This window comes from Haemaphysalis longicornis, unplaced genomic scaffold (genome assembly GCF_048455015.1).
Source record: "Haemaphysalis longicornis isolate Haplotype H1 unplaced genomic scaffold, Haemaphysalis longicornis Haplotype H1 scaffold_8, whole genome shotgun sequence".
Taxonomy (NCBI): Eukaryota; Metazoa; Arthropoda; class Arachnida; order Ixodida; family Ixodidae; genus Haemaphysalis; species Haemaphysalis longicornis.
Genome location: NW_027526445.1, coordinates 97,845,030 through 97,867,609, shown reverse-complemented (window position 1 = coordinate 97,867,609; position 22,580 = coordinate 97,845,030). Strand labels below are relative to the sequence as shown.

At 44.9% G+C, this 22,580-nt stretch overlaps 1 long non-coding RNA gene across 1 annotated transcript; it reads right to left on the bottom strand.

Moving 5' to 3' along the window:
• Positions 1–1,371: 1,371 nt before the first annotated feature.
• Positions 1,372–22,450, bottom strand: LOC144149453 (uncharacterized). Its single transcript, XR_013318310.1, has 3 exons — positions 22,343–22,450; positions 20,015–20,128; positions 1,372–1,494 (listed from the first exon to the last, which is right to left on the bottom strand). It is a non-coding gene; the product is annotated as an uncharacterized LOC144149453 (long non-coding RNA).
• Positions 22,451–22,580: the final 130 nt, after the last annotated feature.

Here is a 22,580-nt window from a genome sequence, read left to right as displayed (position 1 = left end):
TTCGATACCTACGCTTACAAGCCTGGCAGGGGAGTTTAAATTGATCTTTTTCTTAAATAAGTGTCACAGAACACATGCATACATGCGCGAAAACTAACACCATTTTCCAGATAGCATTTTGGGAGCTATCGACGACTGTGTGTCACTGTGCTCTGATCTTGGATAATATGCTGCTGTGCATAGCGCACAGTGGTTTGATATTTCTAAGCTTCCGTCTTCCTTCCGGCAGTATAACAGAGCTGAGAATAATTACGTGGCGGGTGAGTGGTCGGCTCTCCCGGGTCTGCCGCTCGGTGGACGTCACGGTTAGTTTGACACGATCGGGGTCTTGGTCCAAAAGGTCGAAGTAGTTCGTCTGGAAAATCTGTAACGGCATGGATAGCGGAGAAAAAGGGCAAAATTCACCTCATTACTTCGGACGTCCGCAATGATTTTGAGTAAGGAAGGATGGACCCTCCCGCTAATGCAAACTAATGCGCACATAGATAAGGTACACATATGTAATGTGCAAAAAGTGCGCAGATAATTTGCGCATAATTTGCACATAGCCGGTATTATGCACATAGCGAGCAGTGCACTCCATCATTGACGTCCTGGCTGTTTGGATATCCGGCTACCTCTCCCAGTTTTTCTTGCGCCTTGTTAAGGCGAAGCCATTGCTGACACCCTACCCTTGTGGCCTTCTGTGAACGAGGTGAGCGGTTGCGAGGAACCGCGTTTGGCCTGTTCCCCGTTTGGCCTGTTCCGTATCCTTCGATTAACCTAAGGCATAGTCTACGCTAGCCAAATCTGGAATTGCGACGCGGTCTTTCTACTGGTGGCTGTGGCGGCGCTTTAAGTCCACGCGGCGACATTTACAGCTAAGATGTTACGTCACTCCTTGCGGTTACTCGTCTATATTCGTGTATAATGCGCACGGAAGCCATTTGGACAATGCACATGAAAGCTGTCTTGCCTAACAGAACCCCACAAACTGAAGAAATGTCGCACGCTAGTAGGTGACATTATGCGGTACACACCTGTGCAGGTGGCGCAGCGGTACATCATCGAGATTAGTACACGTGTATTTTTCATAACCAACCCTTCGTGCGGCGGCTTTACAACTTCCCATTTGGAAGGTAGCGAATGAGAAACGGGTGCGGCAAGCACGGTGCCAATTGGACATAACGTGTACGAAAACAACCAGACCGCATATAACACAGTTGCGCGGGCTACATTCAAGGTGGTCGCGTAAACAGAAACTTAAGCCAGCGTATACGTTGTGAACGTAAGCGTTGCTAGCATAAAAGCTTGCAAAACTTTTGATTTTCCGGTCAGATCAACGGTTTTTCAATAAAATTATCGAACACTGTGCTTCAAGCTTACCGATTTCCTCCGCTTCCTCGAAATCTTTGGTCTCTCCTCAATTGCATTTGTGGGATTCTTCTGGGTGCCTTGAGGCGGTGCTGGAGGGTCGCTTTTCGTCTCAGGACATTCAAATCCAGCGATGCTAGTCTGCGAATTGTATCCGCCGTTGCAAACGAACAAAAAAAATCAAAGGGTGAAGAAAAAAACATAAGAAAACAAGGCTCTGATGGTCATTACAGAGACGTTCTTCATTTGTTGAGTACCACCCCACGCCTGTGCTTTCATTTAAGTAGGGCTTCACCATTTATTGGACTTTTCGACCAGAAGCAGGTGTTTCCATAGCGTATGAGGAAATCAAAAGAACAACTGAGGGTTACTAATGCTGGGGGCATTCTTAAGGGAACCTAGAACAATGCCAATAAGTGGCCCCGTTTGCTTCCGGTCCGGTGTATTCTCGGATTATGCTCGGCGTAGGATTTAGTCGTTGGCTGGTTGTGGTTGGTGGTATATGTTCTATCATAAAAGGCGACATGGGCGCACACAGGGCGTAATTTTCGCCATGCATTTTCCTGTTCGAAATAATGTTTTGTACACTAATTTCGTAATTATAACACATACCTTTGAAAGTTTCGGCCGTGAATTAGCCCTATAGTTTGTTAGAGAGCCTTTTTATTTCACAAAATATTGTCTTGTGCTACTACTATTTCCTCACTTTATTTCTGGAAATACTTGTCAGAAATGCCAGCTAGCGGTGGATTTTTTCCTCTATATGTGCGTAATCACACACCGGATGGCGAAAAAGTCCTCAAGCGTCAGCAGGCGCTACTCAAAAGTACGGTAATGCGAGGCGCAATAAAAAGAAGTTCCTGGAACACACGCCCGCCAACACACAAATTTTGAATTAACTAAATACCACGCAATTTGACGCAGGCGATTTTTCAATGCACCCCAGTCATACAGACACTTCCTACATGCAGTCGTGTAGGGGGTGCCTGTAGGAGGGCGGTGTCTTCCGCTACTCCAGCGTCACTGGCAGCTGCAGTAGAAAATGCACGGAAAGGCGGGCAAGTTCATCGTTACCCGCTCCAAGCGACGAGCGTCACAGAACATCGGAATCGTCCACGGGAGGCAGACACGTCCCACATTACCACCTGGTTACTTTCGGTGCTCAAATCGACGCTCCTGACCCCCCTCCCTTCCCGCGAGACAAATTGGAGTGATTCTAGATCTATATGTGAATCATTAGAAACGTGTCCCAGCTTCGCTGGATGTTTTCTAGCAAAACAGTATGCAGTCCCAATCGAAGGTGTTCCGCATGAAATTGCTGTTTACGCGACCCTGCAGGAGCCGCACACTGTCTTTTACAGTCTGCATTAACGGTGACAAACCGCGGCAGTAGAGACGCCTGGAACGGCCGCTTGACCACAGTCGATGCACGCAGGCAGAAACAGCCCAAGTCACAAGCGCGCGGGAAGTCTACAGAGGCGGAAAGGTACAAAATAGGAAGAGATACGCGTCCAAGCGGTGACGTCGCTCTTTCCACTCGCGAAGGCAGTTATCCCTGCGCGCTCTGTCCTCTCTATTTAAAGGGGCCCTAAATGCCTTCCAAAGGAAGCCATTTCAATCGGGCAATCTCTAGAGTACCCCATCACGGCAACCTATACCAAAATTATTTGGTACTCCACTGCGTAAAGCAAAAGCCACACAAAACGCAAAAAAGTTCGCTTCATTCTTCCCTTGTTTACCTACCGCTTCCTCGCCGCCATACTGCCTGTTTCTGATGTAGATCCGGCTCTGACGCGACCTATATGACGCACAAAGTCCTGAACCAACATTACAGCGCCGCTGTTGGTGAACCCCTTTACATGCAGTAGCCAATCAGCCTACCCGGCCCTGGGGGAAACGCGGCTGCGGCCTCGGCGAGCGGCGCTCCGGCAGTAGTAGTAGTAGTAGAAACTTCATTTGAGCTCAATATGACGGTGTCTTCAGACGCCGGGCGGGGCGGTTCCCTTGTCTCGGGACCCGTATGCAGCCAGCAACTCCTGGCCCCTGGCCGCAAGTGCAAGCTGCGTTGGCAGGGCGGGGCTGGACCGCAAGGTCTACCATCGCTCGTGGAGTGGGGTTGTGGGGGGGGGGGGCGATGAAGGGGTGGGAGGTATGGGTGTCTTGAGTTTAGTGCACTCTGCGATAATGTGTGCAAGAGTACCAACGTTCTGTGCGCAGAATAGGCATTTGTCCTCCTCTCGTTCTGGATAGAATTTGTATAGTAGGACGGGGTGCGCAAGCGAACCGGCCTGAATTCGCCTGATTATCGGTCCCTGGTCAGGGCGCGATGCGGCTCAGGGAGGGTACACCGCTGTTCTCTGTACTCGTGCGTTATCTCTTTGTATGTGAGCATAGGGTTTGGGGTGTCGGTGTCGTGCCCTGCCCGGAGGGTCATTGCTCGGGCGTGGTAGTCGGCGTTGACGTTGCCGGCCACCTTTGTATGGGCAGGCACCCACGTGAGCTCTATGGCTCGCTCCCGGTGCCCTACTCTTGAATATAATTGCGGCTGCCTCTAAGGCGATCATCCCTTTCCTGAAGCCGCAGTACGCTCTTTTCGAGTCGGAAACCCGGTTAGACGACGCCCGGTTGGATGAGCGCCAGTGCTACGGCCACCTCCTCGGCCGTCGTTGTGTCCTTGGTCTTCCCGCAGCGCTGATGACCAGCCTTTCTGTGTCGGTGACCACCACCGCCGCGCGGAAGCTTCCTTTCGCAAGTGAGGCATCCACATAGAGCACTCCAGTGTCTTAACATAATCGCTGGGACATCGTCTTGGCACGAGCTCGTCTCCTGCCGTCATCCATTTACCGGGGCCATGTTCCGGGGTAGGGGCTTCGGGTTAATTGACCTGTCCCACTCTGTTGGTATAGGGAACTTTATAGTGGCTTGTTCCTTGCGCCATCCTACCTTGTCCAGCACCGCGCGGCCGTGGATTGTTTGTCTCAGGCGGAGACGCTGGCTGGATAGATGGGCCTCGATGAGTTCGTCAACCGGGTTGTGCATACCCATGGCCTGTAAGCGCTGGGTCGACGAATATATGGTATACCTCGGGCTTGTTTGGTGGCCTTTCGGATTATGGTGTCGAGTGTAGACTTCTGGGTCTTACTAAGGTTAAGATATGGCGCAGAGTATGTTATTCTGGATATAATGAACGCTTGCACCAGTCGTAGGGCGTCTTCTTCTTTCAGGCCCCTATTCCTGGTGGATACTCTTCGCAGCATTGCGAGGATCTTCTCCGCGCTGTTCTTGATCTGATCGACGGCAGCGTGTGCGTTTCCGTTTTGCTGTAGAATTAGCCCGAGGATACGACATTTGTCTGTCGGTTTGATTTCGGCGTCTTCGATTTGGATGGAGATGTCTGGTGGGGACGTCTTGCGGGGTTTGCCTGGTTGGACCACGAGGAGCTCCGACTTTTGCGGCGCGCAGCTGATTCCGCAGGGCTTCGCGTACTGCGTACTCGTGTACAGTCAGCGCTGTCGCCTGGAGGGTCTCCTCTATCCAGCCATCGGAACCCACTCGTTCCGTCCATATTGAAATGTCATCCGCATAAAAAGCGTTCCCGATCCCCTCTATTTGGTCTAAGAGGCGTGGCAGGGGTCAGAGAGACAAATTAAAGAGAAGTGGTGATAGCACAGCCCCTTCAGGGGTGCTACGTTCACCTAGCTCAATAGGTTCCGACTTCTCATTGCCCACCGATATTTGTGCCATTCGAGAGGCCAGGTTCTTGATGCATCCGAATGTGCGGGAGCCACACTTCGTTCCGTTGAGGTTTGTTAGAATGCTTGCATGCGTGACATCAAACACGCCCTTCAAGTCGAGGGCCAGGATTGCCCTGGGGCTGTTCCTTGTGGCCTTCTTGACGACAAGCTCCTGAAGCTGAAGCATTACATCTTGGGTGGAAAGATGCTTCCTGAAACCGAACATAGTCCTTGGTATATGATTTGTGTCCTCCAGGTGTGTTTGGAGTCGACGGAGCACCATTCTTTCCATTACCTTCCCAACGCATGACGTTAGAGAGATTGGTCTCATGTTTTCAATGGCTGGAGCTTTTCTGGGCTTATGGATGAAGCGAACTTCTGCTTCTTTTTATTCTGGAGGAAGCTGCGAGCTCTACCAAGCTGCGTTGATGTGCTCAAGGAGACTCTGTGCCGCTTTGCTAATGTTTGTAAGTAACCTATACGTGATGGCGTCCTTCCAAGGGGCACTCCTCTTGTTGCTTCGTCGACTGCAGACCAGAATTCCGAGAGTGAGAAGGGCCCGTCGAGCTCTTCATTGTTCAGAACCGTATATTCTTGCTGGGTTGGATGTTTTCCTTGTTCTGTTTGTAGGTAGCGTTCTTCGAGGGCCTTCATCAGCTTGTCACCATCGCTGTTGTATGTGTTTAGCACTTTCGTCCGTGCGCGGTTGCTTGCTGTTTTGCTGCCTATAGGGTTGATAAGTACGCGTAGCAGCTTCCATGTTTTCCCCACCGACAGCTGACCTTGGAGGCCGTCGCAGATCTTTAGCCAATTCTCTCTGCTGAGTTTGGCCACGTAGTCGGATATTTCCGTGTTCAGTTGGCCTATGCGCGGGCTAACTTTCTGTTTCGCCTCTGCCGTTTCCAGCGTTTCGTTAGTGAGTGTTGGGCCGCCCACATTTTGGCGAGTCTGCTGTCGACGAATGGCGCTTGTGTCGTTGTAATGATTGTTTGTATGAACTGGTGTGATGTCTATTTTCTGCTTGTCGGCCGAATCCTTGTACGTCTGGCCGGTTGGCGCTGTTGCGTCTGTGTTTTCTTCTTCTTTTTGAGTATGCTTGCGCATCTTGTCCCAGTCTGTGACGTGGGCTGTTCCCAGCTTGGCTCGGTAGTTGGGACCCCGTATCGTGATGGTAAAGACGCTGTGATCGGAGCCCAGATCGTCATCTTCGCACTTCCATGTAAAGTCGAGTGATCCGCTGAGGCACGACAGGTTCGGTGTTGTGTCCCTAGATACAATGTTTCCTCTGCGTGTTGGTACCCCAGATTTGTTCAGTAACGTTATATCTTGGTGGTCTATTGTCTTGATTAGAGCCTTTCCTTTGTTTGATTGAAACTTGTACCCCCACAGCGTGTGCGGTGCGTTGAAGTCCATGAGGATCAGTAGTGGTCTTGTCCCCGCAAGCTTCCTCGCATCCAGAACGACGCGGTCAAAATCGTATTGTTTTTGCGACGGTCTGCAGTAGACGCTCATAATGAATATATTACTTTTACTTCCGATTTCTCTTGCATGTATTTCAACGAGCGTATGTTCGCATCCCGCTTGCGCTGTAAGGTGTTGGGTGGCTGCTATATGGTTCTCTACGAGAATCGCCATTCCCATTTTATTGGGGTCGATATATGTGACATACCCCGGGATCCTCGGAACGCCTCTTGTCTCCTGCAAGCCGAGGATGGCTGGTCGAATTTCTACCGCGTGCATGTATAGCGCGAGTTCCATGTCCTTGTAACGGATGCCCCTGCAATTCCACTGGAAAATCATTGTGGACTCTCTACTGCACTTCCGCTTACTGCTCCTGATGTTTGTGTTCGCTGTCATGTTTGTTGAGGGTCTCACGCCTTCCACGTCCTTTGGCTATGGCCTCTTTAAGTCTTTCCATGCGATCCCTTAACGCAGACAAAGCGTGTAAGCTCCCCTCCCACCAGGACGTCGACGGAGCAAAAGCGCCCGTCCTTCGCCAGCTCGCAGTCAATTACTGTTAAGAATTCGTGTTTCCGGATTAGAATTGCGGTTCCACCCGCTCGGGTGGGTGTGAGGGTGTAAAAACACCAAAACTGGTGGCCGAAAAATCGTACAGAATTTTGAGCGTCCTGCACCGGCGGCACGGCCGTGGCATATGCTTGTAGAGACGAATGTCAATCGTCGCGCTAGCTTAGCTGAGTTTGTAGATATAGCTCGTCGTTTACAGTGCAGGAATAATGCTAAAAAACACGGAAAACGATGAAAAACACTTTTTTGGCAGCGGTGGCAACGGGAACGTCGCCCTAGCCTATCGGCCTGTACCGTTACATCAAACTGCCGCTCATGGGCCGATAACAAAAACGTGGCCGACAACCGGAGGGACATAAAAATTGCTGTTTCATCGACACAAGACCTGCTGCAATATTCACTTGGCGCGGTCATCGAAGCCTATAAAGGGACCTCTTTTACGCCCGAGAGTCACTCTGGCGGGCGCGACGGCTACTGGAACATCGCCCTAACCTGTCGCCCTGTCAAGTTTCAGGTTTCTTAAGTGTCTCACTTAGTTATTGCCTGTGCTGAGGTTTGTCGCTGCTGCCACCAAAAAATGTTGTGTCTAACAATAGTGAATTTCCTGAGTGTGAAGAGTCACTAGAGCGTGCTAGCGATGGCATGCTGTATACTCTTTGTAAGCTCTCGTATCATACATGAAAATGTGCGACATTGAAGTGCAACGGGGATGCGTATCGCAAAAGTTCAGAAATGTCTGAGGTGGAGGGATGCAAAAACTCGTGTGCAACCGGAAGGAAACGAGCACGAACCTAGCGTACGGGATGTGTTTTTAGTGCTGTATGCTGCAGGCGATTAATCAAAACTCCATGTTTTGATGCCCTTGAAAGAAACTGTTGATAAGATAGAAGATTCTGTGCAGTTAATGTCCGGTCAGATGACGGACGTAATAAAACGCACTGAAGAAAATGAGCGCAACATCAAAGAACTACGAACCAGGATTGGAAAAACTGGAAATGGAAGACAAACAAAATACCCCCTTCCTCTATGTGAAACCGAATCACCTGCAAAGCTGCACGCCCTCCACAGAGTTCGCGAAACAAAGCACGTCTTCAAATGTGAACCAACGCACTCAGCAACAGGTTTTGTGAAACTCTAGCTGACGTTCGGTGCACCGGTTCCCCAAAAGGCGACGTTTTCATAGGCACGCTCAAAAACCAACTTATCCGAAATAATACTAAAATAATAAAATCGGAGTCTCTAATACGTTTTTCACACAAATATTGACATTGTTTTTAGCTACCAGCTTGGCCCGCAGAATAGTAGGCACTGCAGAATAGTAGGCACATTCTACAACTCGCCCAGCTGTCTCTCATTCTAAGGTAGGCACTACCATTGCAGCAAAAATACCGCTTACTTCCTGTTTCCTTAGAAAAAACTGCCTGTTTTACTTTCCACTTATATAATACCATAGTTTTTAGCGCTTTTCTGGCCCTGAGTTCGAATATACGGCCAATAAAATCTTTTAATCCGATCCAATGATGAAACTAGGCTGAGCACATGTTCCCATGACGACATAGACGGCCTTGATGTGAGCCGCATAGATGTTATCGCCACATTCCTCTGGGGTGTATATAGCAAGAAACTCTAAGGCGGCAACGGCCGCGGCTACATTATTGCGGCGGCGGTGCCTTTAAACGCTTTTACACCCGTTCGCGCCGCTGCTCATTCTCCGCAATCATCGGATAACGCTGCTACGGCCGAACTCCATCGAATGCGTAACTTGTGAAAGAGGCATCGGTGGTTCCGAAGTGAATAAATTTTGTGATAATCGTTGTGAAAGAAGGGACGGCGGTGGCGAGGAGGAGCCCCGGAGCCGAGTAAACTGGCTTCACCGGAATCAAAACTGCCGGGAGGGGGGGGTGAGGAGGGGGGGGGGGGGGGGCAGAGAAGCGGGGTTGGGGGAGACATACCGCTTTGAAGTAAAAGCTTGAATTCACTGAACCGTCAGCTTGACGACCGAAGGCACAACTTGAATTTCCTGGAATACCAGAGACTGAACAAGAAGATCTTGTTGACAAGACAAATGAGCTGTCCAAAACGAGCTTTCTGAACTATCACGTGACGATGTGGCAGCGATTCACCGTTTACCTTGAAAGCAAGATAAGATTTCTGCAATTATTTGCCGTTTCACGAAACTTAACGTCAGAGATGCACGGTGGGACAACATCCTTAAAATTTCGGAAATGAACAAAGAAGTTCTCGTGCTGCAAAACCTTATAAAACGCAGCAAAGCGCTGTTGAAGGAAGCAAAAGACAGGCAACAAGTAGTCGAATATAAGCGCGTCAGGCATAGAAACAACAAACTCCAGGTGAAAAAGGCTGAGAGGCACCCAACGTAACCCATCTCGGACTTCCTCAATGTTGCTAAACTTACCCATATGTGTGACTACTCTCTTTTTGTGTGTAAAACAAGCCACAGATGGCAGCTGTTTTCTATAAGTTCTACGTTAATCCTTAACAGTTTTCAAAAATGCTCGGTCTAGTCTTTGCAAAATCTTTCAAATCTCTTCAGTCATAAATGAAAAACCATAAACAAAGAAATGCACCTAAATCTAGTTTCGCGGCAGTTAGATACATCTTTGGTTGTAATTACGGTAACTGAAAGTTGCGGGAAAAATCGTTGTGATCTTATCCGTGTTCCTACTTATCAAACATTTTTTTAAACTATGATAATGGTCGCGGGGGTGGTGTTAGTATGCTGCTTAAGAATATTTGGGAACCTGACTTGCTACCGTTACTTACAGTATGCACGTGCGACTATTGAGTGTTATCTGTATGTTCAGGAAGCAACATTTTAGTAGTGTGTTATCGTTGTACACAGGGCTCAGGCCCAGCATTTATTGGTTTCTTTGAATATCTGCTATAATACTGGCGCGAAAATTGATTAGACCTAGTATGTGGAGGGGACATCAACATTATTATGTTAAGTGATGATGTTTCGAAAAGACATTTTGACTTGCTATTGCGGGCAAATGGGTTTCCAAATATCATGGATTTACAAACCCGTATCACGCAAAATTCTTCCACGTTGTTAGATTCGTTTATTACAAACACAGACAGCGCAAGGGTACAATCTGGAGTAATTAGCGCTGATATTAGTTACTTATGGTGTTTTGTTTTACAAAGGGGTCCACAAAATAATTTAGCAATACCCGTTCTTTCCAACCTACAACTGAAAATACACTTTCTACATTTAGGTAAAATGTCGCGCAAGTAAACTGGTGTTTTATTCTGCAAGAAATTAATCTTTAAATAACGTATGCCGAAGGTTAATAAAAGATCTCAAGCCAATTTACAAAGCAAGTTTTCAATGCGACGTTGTGAAGAACAACCCCAAACTCAGAAACCATTGGTCACGAAAGAACTGCTTACTAAAATTAGGATGAAAAATACTATGTATCGCAAGTTGATCAAGACTAAAGATGCGAAGGACTTTCGTATCTTAAAGAATTTCCGTAATTGCCTGAACAATAACTTAACAAATACTAGGGCAGAAAATATTATGCAAATCAGTGTGTTTCCTGCCAGGGTCACACTGATTTAACGTGGAAAAAGCTAAACAATCTTCTAGGGAAACAAAGGTGTGAAAAGCAACTTTCCACACTCGTACTGAACGGAGACGTTTTTGTTAATCTCCACTTTGTAGCGGTTTTAGCGAAGCCAAATTGTTCAATGACATCCGACAAATTACTTCGATTGAAGGTACTCCATCTCTTATCCCAGTTGATGAAGCTGAGGTGATGGACACATTCTACATGCTAAACAACACGATATCTTTTGACATTGATGGATTCCTAGCCCAACCAATTAAGTTTTTTTACATTATTTCGCACATTCTCAGCAAATGTATCACTAAGACACTGGTATGCAAAAGACGCAAAAGTCAAACTTGATTAATGGACACGACAGAACGCAATACAGATAAATAGCTCAAAAACGAATGTCGTCATCTTTAGAGGAAAGAATAAAAATGTCACATTAACAAGATATATCTGTTTTCAGCGTATCACCCTTGAAATAGTGCCATCGAATAAAACATCAGCCGTTATGGAAAAAAAAAACTGTCCTGGGACGACCACGTAACCTGTCCTGGTAGCGAACTATCGCCGATATATACCTTGTTTAGAGAAAACGTGAGGTGCAACCACCGAACACAATGATCCTAATCTGTTAGTCTATTTGATTATCGCCTAAACTACTGTCACTTAGCCTGGTGACCCACGACACAAGAAAACCTACACAAATTACACGTCCTATAAAGGAGCTTCTTACGTGTAATGAAAAACTTCCACGATGGCCCACCACAACCTAACGGTTTGCCAAACACAAAATTGTCCCAGTAACTAAATTTTATCTAAACCATTTATCTAAATCAGTAACTAGATCATTTTGTCTTCACGTAATTCATGTTATCTCTTTCTTTGTGATTTCTGAGCCTTAAAAGTGTGCTTCCTTTCAATATGTCTTGTCTTTTTCTTTTTGTGTTGTTTTGTTTTTGGAAATAGAAACCATTGAAGCTTTTTATTGCTGAGTGTTGGTGCTGTGAATCTTCTTTTTCATCTTTTTTTTTTTTTTACTTCCCTCTAGTACTTTGTAACGACGGTTAGAAATGTTAACCTAGTGCTCCTGTTTGTTGGTGCTATGTGCATTTAGTTGTGTTTTTCTCTTTATCATTGCTGTTCGCCAAGTTAGGGGTCAGCAGCTTCAGTCAAGCTGTTTTTGGACAGCTTTTACTGCGGGCCCCTGTCATCATGTACAGCATGATGACGAAATAAACTCATTATTCTTTATTTTATTATTATGATATTGCTGTTATTTTTTATCGGACAGGAGATGCTTCGTGCATGAAAACGGGCAGTCGCCCCTCTCCTACAAGCCTACAAGTGATGTCCCTAAGGGATCTGTTCTGGTGCCACTTCTTTTTTCAATTTTTATAATCGATATTTCCTCACTAATTCATGATTGTCACTTTCTCTTATATGCTAATGATGTCAAAATATTTAAGGCTGTTTCAAACACCGCAAGCTGTTCCGCTCTCCAGCGAGCGATCAGGTCTTTTTTCAGATTGGTGCTCACGCAACATACTCTTTTTTTAATACACCAAAAACTAAGGTAATGACCTACACTAGAAAACCTGACAGCATATTGTTCTCCTATGACATTAACGTTGAATCACTACCACGTGTTGGGGAGGTTAAGGATCTCGGTGTTAATTTCAACAGTAAAATGATGTTCTCTCCGCACATCCGGGAGGTCACTCGGTGGGCCCTCCGTTCTCTTGGCGTTATATGTCGCCTATCAAAGGAGTTCAAGGAGCCGGGCTCTTTTCTCAAGCTGTACACGATTATTTGTCGTCCGCAGCTCGAGTATGCTTCTTTGGTATGGAATAGCGCATGCAAAACACTCTGTATGCATATTGAAAGTGTCCAGAAAAAGTTTATCTCTATCTTCAATCCTGGCTTTGCTACCCATAACACTTTTGGGTCATTCTCTGTACCGATGCTAGAGTGCTTAAACTCCAGACGAATTAAGGCTGATCTTCTTTTCCTGTTCAAAATGATTCCTGGCAGTGTCTTTTGGTGAAATGCTGCAACATGTTACACTCCATGGGCCCTAAATATCCAATATGACTACACGACACATTTTTTAATCCGAGCTGTCTGCGTGGCTTGTGCCCCATGTTTTGCCTCCTTGTACGTACAATCAGTACCACGAATATTTAGACATATTTAATAATTCCTTGACACAGTTCCGCAAACACGTCTGTGAGCTTGTCTTGCAAGTGACCTTTTTTTATCCTCTGTTCACAAGCGGTCACTTGAGCATGAAGTGATGACAACACAAGGTTTTCTTTTTTATATATTCCCCTTATTCCATGTCTGGTTTTCTCTACACGTGCATTCCTTCCATGCACCTTTTCTTACATATAAGCTATCTCGATTCACCCCGTTTCCGTGCAACTAAACTTTGTTAACGTTTATCTATATTTTTGAAATTATCTGTGTATGACGACCACTGGCGTGATGTCAAATGCCTTACTGCAAGGCACTGTACTTGTTTTTGTGTGTATATATGTGTTTGGCTTTTTAGGGGGTGCATGTATATTCTTGCGTACGACAGTGTGTAATTTTTGTGTCTGTGTCAGTATCGCTGTCCTTTAATTGCATTACTTGTGAGGTGTGGGCATCTTACATTGCCAGTTTTTCTTTTTTTTTCTTCGTGCGCCAGCACAAAGGCCATCCGGCTGTTCCTGGGCACGTTAATAAACGATTGATTGATTGATTGATTGATTGATTGATTGATTGATTGATTGATTGATTGATTGTATCATTCATTGATTTATTGATTGATTGACTGTTGAAAAACACTGTTGCGAGCTATGGCCGAGTGCCATAGCTTGCAACACTGTTTTCTTCTTTTTGCTTTTTTATCTGAATTTCTGTAAGTATTTTCTGTTTATTATCTGTCATATCGAGGATTTTGTGTGTTGTGCCGTGCTGTTTTACGTTTCTTTCATTAAGGGTTTGTATATGCTGTGCCAGCATCAAGACCATAGGGTTGTTCCTGGGCACCGAAAATAAAGGTTGATTATTATTATTATTATTATTATTATTATTTATTACTGTCAAACTTTGTTGCTCTGCCTGTCGTGTGGCCTTTACGACGGGCAGAGCAACATAGGCATCTTCTTTTTTTATTTTTTTACCTGTACCCAGGCTCCGCCTGTGCTTTATTTCTGTCATTTTCACTACTTCAATTTGTGTGTGTCTTGTCGCTTGTTTGTTTCTTGCTATATGTTTCTTGTATTTTGTTTTCATGTAACTACCCGTGCGCCAGCACTCAGGCCTGTGGCTGTTCCTGGGCACGTAAATAAACATGATTGATTGATTGATTGATTGATTGATTGATTATTATTATTTGTTCTCTAATTAATTGAAAACTGTTGTAGCTTAAGTGCCTTTATGTCATTTATGTGCCGTATTTCTGTTCCATATTTATTTTATGCAAATAATCATCTTGCTTGTTTGTTTTTCACTTTTCCTGATTTTGTGTTGCCTGAATTTCTGTCGGTTTAAGTGTCAGTGCTTGTAATGCTGAACTTCGTTTTTCCATTTTGAAACTTCCTAACATTTTGGTACAAAACCTTTGTTTTATGTGTATAATCTATCTCCGTCATGTTCATTGAGTATTTGCTTGTGTATATTCAATTTTTCACGTGCCTTCAACGTTTTTGCTGGCCGGGTGTCATGGCTTCTAACACTAGGCTTCCTTTTTTTTTTTTTGCTGTTTTGCATTCTGGGATCTCTGTTTCTTTCATATATATGGTTTTCTGTGTTGTGTTGTCTTGATTTTAGTTTGTTTTTATGAATGCTTGTATATGGTGTACCAGTACCAAGACCCTAGGGTTGTTCCTGGGCACCAAAAATAAAGGTTGATTGATTGATTGATTGATTGATTGATTGATTGATTGATTATTATTATTATTATTATTGAAAACGCAGGTGAGTCTTTATGGGTCGAAATTCATATCTCTAAAACTGAAAAACTTCTAGTTGGTGTTTTTTACGTTCCTCCTGATGTAGTTCCTGACGCGTTCAATAAGTTAGTCTCCTCCATTGAACAGGTGCTCACTACTCATTGCGACCCCAAGGTCCTCCTCCTTGGAGATTTTAACGCTCCTGGCGTTCAGTGGAGCCACCTCACCTGTTCCCACTACAACCACCACTTTCAACAGAAGGGTAATAGGTTACTAGGTTTTTCGTCTTTCACTTCCATGGCACAGCGTAATCACATAAAAAACTGCAGTGGAAACATTCTGGACCTGTGCTTTTCAAACTTCGATGGTGTTAGTGTGTCGCGTTCTGATTGTGCTTTAGTAATACCCGACAAATATCATCCTCCTCTTTCTATTTCCTGTTGCCTTCCTACAATAATCCACCGTTCTGTTTTTTCAAGCAATGCGCAACCTCGCTACGCTTTCGCCCGGGGAGATTACGTTGGGCTGTATGGCTACTTTTCTGCTGCCCCTTGTTATACAGTCATTGACCTCTCTGATGTCAATGAACAAGTTGACCGTTTTACTGAGATTGTGCTTTTGGGTATGAAGAAATACATCCCGCAATATTTACCAAAGAAGTTCGAGTTCCCACACTGGTTTTCTTCTGAATTGCGGGATGCCCTGAAACTCAAAGAACGTGCGCACAGAAAGATGAAGCGCTCTGGTGCGAATCAGTTCGCTCAGGAGTTCCGGCGCCTACGTGCCCTATGCAAAATATTGCACAAGCGTGATCATGCTTTGTACCTGGCGTCAGTTGAAGCTAAAGCAACTCATCAGCTGGTGCCTTCTGGAAATACATTCAATCTAGATCTAGTACAACGAAAGAATCTATTCGTCTTCTGGATTCCAACGGCGATGAGGTTGCAGATGCGGCCGACTGCTTTGCTCGTCAGTTTTCTTCTTTGTTTGGGCTTAGCGGTGGTAGTGATGACGGCAGCGTCTCTTGTCACCAGGACGGTAACTCCGCTTATTTCCAATTGGATGAGAACATCGTGCGGACCAGCATCAAGCGGCTAAAGCCCTCATTGTCTTCTGGGCCAGATGGTATTCCTGCTGCAATTCTAAAAACGTATGCAAATATATTCGTTCCTGTGTTCACCTCAATATTTAATAACTGTCTCCGGTCTGGCACGTACCCTCGCTAATGGAAAATTTCTCGTGTATTCCCTGTTTTCAAGTCAGGCCCAAAAACTGACCCCATGAACTATAGGCCAGTGTCGCTCCTTTGTTCTGCCTCTAAAATATTCCAGTTATCTCTTCATGCGGTCTTGTCTTTCTCACCTAAACACGTCCTCATTCCTAATCAACATGGCTTCATGCGTGGTCGCTCACTTCCACAAACCTCGCATGCTTCATGGAGCAGGCTGTCCCAGCAGTCGTTGGTAGAAGCCAGCTTGATGCGGTCTACTGTGACATGAGCAAGGCCTTTGATGTAGTCAACCACTCGTTATTGCTTGCCAAGCTCATTCTGTTAGATGTTCACGCTTTTTTAGTGGGTCTTATACGTTGCTATCTCCAGGAGCGATATTGCTATGTAAGTGTTAACGGTCAGACATCATTTAGATACAAAGCAACAAGTGGTGCACCCCAGGGCTCCGTTCTGGGCCCCCTTCTTTTTTCCATTTTCATTAACGATGTTGCTTCTGCCATTCAAAATTCGTCTTTTTTGTTGTATGCTGATGATATGAAAATCTTCAGAGAAGTGCGTAATGTTCAGGACTGTAATTCTCTTCAGGCTGATATCGTGTCATTCCATCGTTGGTGCACCAAAAATGACTTAATTTTGAAGCCCTTAAAAACTAAAGTTTTTTCCTATAGTAGGAAAACTCAACAGCTGCAATACTCGTATAAAATAGCAAGCACTGCACTACCGAGGGTGACCGAAATTCGGGACTTGGGAGTACTATTTGATTCTTCTCTGACTTTCTCTTCCCACGTTACACAAATTACCCGACGCTCTCTTCGATGTCTGGGTGCTGTTTGCAGGTATTCTAGAGAGTTTAAAAGTCCTCTTCCTTTCTTAAAGTTGTATTCAGCTCTCTGCTTACCTCTACTCGAATACGGTTCTGTTGTTTGGAATGGAACTTGCAAGTCCAATAGTGACCGCATCGAAAGGGTTCAAAATAAGTTCCTTTCTATCTTTAGGCACCGTTTCCGTCATAGACAAGAAGACGCAAATGGCAGCATGTCTTGTCTCAAAGGTATCCCTTCCCTTTGGTGTCGACGAATGAGAGCTGACATTATCTTTCTTTATAAACTTCTTCATGGTGATATTTTGTGTGATGACTTGGTTGCACTTATCAATGTCAACTTGCCGAACAAACTTTTCCGAACATTTCGAACTTTTAGAACAGATGCTTTAAGTAGAAGACGCTCGTCCATCTGCAGAATACAATGTGCATATAATGAATATTCTGATCGTCTTGATATATTCCAGAGCTCTTTTTCTTTGTTCTCAAATGACTTGAAAACTGTTGTAGCTTAAGTGCCTTTATGTCATTGCAAATTTATGTGCCGTATTTATTTTATGCAAATCATGTTCTTGTTTGTTTGTTTTTCACATTTCCTGGTTTTGCGTTGCTTGAATTTCTGTAGGTTTGAGTGCCAGTGCTTGTAATGCTGAGCTTCTTTCAAAGTTGAAACTTCCGAACATTTTGTTATGAAACCTTCGTTTTATGTGTATAACTTATCTCTGTCATGTTCAGTGAGTATTTCCTGTTTTTCACGTGCCTTGAACATTTCGCTGTCCGAGTGTCATGGCTTGCAACGCTAGGTCTCCTGTTTCTTTTCTTTTCTTATTATTTTTTTTGCTGTTTTGCTTTCTGAGATTACTGCAACTATCTTTACTTTATTGTTTCTTTCATGCAGACGGTTTTGTGTGTTGTGTTGTCTTTTATTTGAGTTTGTTTTTATGTATGTTTTGTATATGGTGTGCCAGTACCAAGAGCCTAAGGTTGTTCCTGGGCACCAAAAATAAAGGTTGATTGATTGATTGATTGATTGATTGATTGATTGATTGATTGATTGATTGATTGATTGATTAATTGATTGATTGATTATTAAACTTTCCCGTAGTAGTTTCTCAGTGACACTGACTGGTCGCCAGTAGCCAACCTCTGTGACGCTGACGAGCAGGCTGATTTTTTCAATAAAGTTTTACACGACGGATTCAGCAGATTTGTGCCTAAAGTAACAGAAAGGAAAGGCAATTTTTCATATTGGTTTTCAGCCGAACTAAAAAGGGTCCTCTAAAGAGAGGCTAAGGGCCGAACTAAAGAGGGCCGAACTAAAGGGCCGAACTAAAGAGAGGCTAAGAATACGGGGTAGGAAATGTGGAAGAGTGAGTTTCGTCAACTGAGATCACTGTAAATAGCTGCCTAAACGCGATAGGTCTAATTACATTTCCGCAGTTGAAGCTGACGCAATGCGGGACGCTAAAGTTATCTGGGGCCACGTCCGTTCACAAACATCTACATTTTTTTAAGGATATATGAACCTCCTCGATGATAAGAGACAAAGCGTATCTGACGTTTCTAATGCCTTTGCGGAACAATTCCGTTCAGCATACGGCAGGAAAAGTGTAGCTAGTGACCCTCCGGTATCTGCGGAACTCTGTACGTGCTCACAAATGGTAATCTCAGAAAGTCCTGTCTCGAAAGGTCTCAAGCGAAGCGAGGTGTCACTCTCGTGCGGCCCTGACGGCATTCCCTCAGCAGTACTTAAGGCTTTCGGTGATCTCCGGATACCTGTGTTGACGTGTATATTTCAAACCTCCCTCAAAACTGGCCGATTTCCCTCTCGTTGGAAGACTGCCTCGTCGGTGACGTCACCGTATCCACAATGCTTTAAAGGCGCGATGAGAGCTGAAGTGCTCAGGGTCTTATGCTGGCGCTTTTTAATGAACGATAACTGTGGTAACGCTCAACTCCTCTAAACCGTTTTTGCGGCAGGTCGTTCCTTGGATAGTACTCCAGATTTTGCGCACTTCAAATCTCAACCATTTAAACCCTGTTTGTAGCCCATTTGCAGAGAACGCCCTAGTATCTACGTTTCATGGAACACCTGACGTGCAAAAACTCTTTTTAAGGTAAACAGAACCATGCAAAAAAAAGTTGTTCCAGCCGGTGATCCTAAGTCTGGTATTGGGCGTAAGAAAAGGGAAACAGCTGCGCCAAAGAACGGTAAGCCACTGCCGCGCGCGAGATACGACACGCTCAGAGAGAGCGTGGATACCGTGGGAGGGACAGAGTGCAAGAGAGAAGAAACCTTATTACGGGCACCAAATATTGAGTGGGGTCCTCAGTAAAGTACTCTATTACCACTCTTGCCGCAACGGCCCTTTAAATTATACCAAACTGGGAGTCGGAAGCAGAGCTGGACAGTTCCTTCTCCCACTGTTCGCGGGAAGGGTGTAGATTTTTTTAATCTTGAGGTTTGCCGAACACCCCCGGACTATTCAAACGTGGAGGCACCGACAGGGGTGAATACGGTGCTCCTGAAGATGGCGTGCGAGGTGAAAGATCCTCGCAGGCTCTGTGCAGTGAGCTGGTCATGTCATGAATGGTGCAACAGCAAATCAACAAAAGGTCCAACCATATCGTCCCTCAAGAATTCTTATAAAACGTTCTAAGCATACCGCGTGAGTTATTTCTCTGATGGCACATCGGCGCGGCTCGGTTGACGGAGCGATGTAGACATGTTGCCGACCTACGCCATCCATTGCTTACCCAACAATAATATCGGAGCCCTCCTTAACACAACTTGGACGCCATGCAATTCGTAACCAGTAGGCTAAGTAGCCTGTCTAAGCGACAAATATTATTGCCTATTATCATTGCGTATTATCAAGTGTCACGTCTATATATACACATGTTTTACTGGCAGCGTTCAATATCTACCGTATCAGCAGTGTCGGTAAATAACTCTTTTCTTGGTGCTGTTAGCCCATTGCTGGCCTTGCGCTAATAAAGTAAAATAATAATAATTATCGTCATCATCATCACTCGGTATATGTCCAGGGACAGCCCCTTAAACTGCCAGCACTAAATCTATGGATCCTCCTTTCGCGAATCGGTTGGTGGCATGTACGCATGTACATCAAGTCTCACTCCATCGACCTCTACCTTCGACTTGCGGAATACGTATTTTTAATAATTTCTCGTTTAGAACGAGTAGTCCTGAAGTCTGTTTATGACCTGGCATGCAAATAAGAGAAACGGTCCTCGTGAGCTGCGGAGATTAACGCCATAGCAACATGGACATTCGTGGAGGACATTTTCAAGGAAGGCACTTCGCTCACTGAGTTTTCGTTTGCTTGGATGGATTGTCCAGGGACGGCCTGGGTAGATGTGCTGGCTTCGGGATAATCAGGTGCCTCTATTTCCGTGCTAGGGCGAAGTTGACTGGATGAGGCCTGGAAAAATTTGGTTCACACGAACTCATAAATCAAGACCCGTGGAAAATGTACAGCAATTTCTATGCTGGAAAGCGTCAGCTGGATATTGCTTTTTGAAGCTTTCTGTCCAACATCTTGATCGGTGGACAAGAAAATAGTTTCCCCGCTCTAAATAAGATTTTTCTGGCGGTAATAAAACAGCGTTAGTCTAAAGCTGCTCGTATCGGTCCCGACGTATAGCCTACAGACCACTGCGTCTTTCAAAACAAAGAAAATGTAACTTTTGAATGAGGGTACCACAACAATATGGCATTCGATAGTAAAGGATGGGTTGGTCTTTATTTTTGTTTTGACTGTATTTACTATTAGTCGCCAGCACTCAACTAGGTGTACCCTCATGTACAAATGAAATGCGAACCCGGAAGCATACACCAGAACGAGCAATGTCGAAAAATACTGCTTGTGGAGATTAAATCACGGCGCCCTAGTGGTATATATATGGAAAGCGCTTTCCAAACATCGTTTATTTGTTTAAGCTACGAATAAATGTAATTTTTACTTGTATGGAGAGGAATTTCGCTATTTGTGCTTTCTACTTGATATTTTGCGGTCCCATGTAATTTCCTCATTACTGTAGAGGAGTTACTGCCCTTTCCTCTTTTTCTCGTCTTTCAATTTGGTCGCAGAAGACTTTTTTATCACTCTTCATGTTTTGACTCGACCTGGAAACACCTCTTTGTGCCGCGCGAAGTGAAGAGACAAAATTAAGGGCCTCTGAAAAAACAGCTGATGATGAGCTTCGTTATATCCTTGAAGTCAGTGGTCGCGATGTGGGCTCTTCTCGTGCTGCTTTGCACGTGCATAGCGACATTTTGTGTCGCAGCTACCTCCTCCTCAAGAGAGAGGAATAAAACAATGATGGACTTGTCACCCATAGCTTTATTCAGAAGCCAACGAACTCTTAGATGTCATACGTCCTAAAACCGGAGCCTGCCTAAGCGGATTGTCATTCCGGGCCCTCAGAGGCATGCGGAAAGCTCCAATGTCACTTTTAATGCTAAGGTTGTCGAGAACCTTACAATATATAGTTCTATCATAATATCCGAAATCGTTAAACCCTCTTTCTTCCACGAGATTTTACCAGAAGACTGGAAAGTTGGTAAGGTGCTTGCACTTCGTAAGTCCAGAGACAAGCACTCACGATCCAATTATCGCCCAATATAATAACTAGCGCTTGCTGCAAAATTATGGAACATGTCTTATATCCTCAGCCACTTTATTTTGTTGAGTCCTCGTCTTTCTTTTCCCCCTCGCAAAACGAGTTTAGAAAATTACATTCCTGTGAAACACAACTACTATTGCTAGCTGATGATGTTCATTCTGTTCTTTGTCGTCGTTCCGAATTAGGCTGTGTGTACTTGGAATTTTGTAAGGCATTGGATAAAGCTCCGCCCAACTTGCTTCTTGTAAAACTGACTAGAATTAACATTCACCCAAATGTGCATGCTTGCATGGATTTACTCTTTCTTAATCAATCACTCACAATTTGTACATGCCAATGGCTATAACTCTTCTTCAATTTCAGTAACTTCTGGAGTTAAAACACATTAGAAAACATTAGAAAAGATACGATCACGACAAAATTAAAAGGTTCTCCTCTCGTATCACACCTCCTGCATGGTCTGCCTACCAACGCCAACTCCAAAGTTGACGACCCTCTTGCCGTCGAGGCATGATAGGAACAACAGTTTGAGATATTGCCAAAAGAGCAGCATTACTACCTTCGAAGGCGCCGCAACCCTTTTTTCACACGGCTAAAGACTGGAAAATGGCCGTTCTCCCTACGTGCAGTTCGCGACTTACAGGTGTCATGCAGTTGTCATTTGAGTATCCCTTGTGCATCCTCCTGTTCTTCGATACTTTAAAAGCCACCATTGTCACAAAAACAATCAAACATACAGGCCGTAAATCTCTCAACATATGAGAACTGACTTGAGGGATCCAGGTACGATTGCGACTAGGGGCAGGATATTATTCCTGATGCGCTTCATGCGCCTTCACTTATCATCACCATCGTTTGTGAAACCCAATATGTACTGTTTGCTTTCATGCAATGCGTTCCGCGCGATGAATGGTGCCATCGGTAAGTAATTGAAAGCTTCATTTTAAAAAAGAAGAAATGGATCTGGTTTGGTACTGTGGTAACGTGTTGGAAGACTTGGCACCACTCACTTGAGATTTTGCGTCGGGGTCTGACAGCCCATCTTGTTCCGGTTTCTTCGAGAAGAAGTCAATTACTCTCGAACGGCGTCGGCTTATTTCGGCGGATTTTTTCTTAGTGAAAAATGAAAAAAAAAAACAGGCACACGGTGATTTCATTTTAAGAACCCAGAATATGACTAGCGATTATGGGTGTATACAGGTGATCGGTGTATTCTCCTGCAGCGTTGCCCATACACCACATACCTAA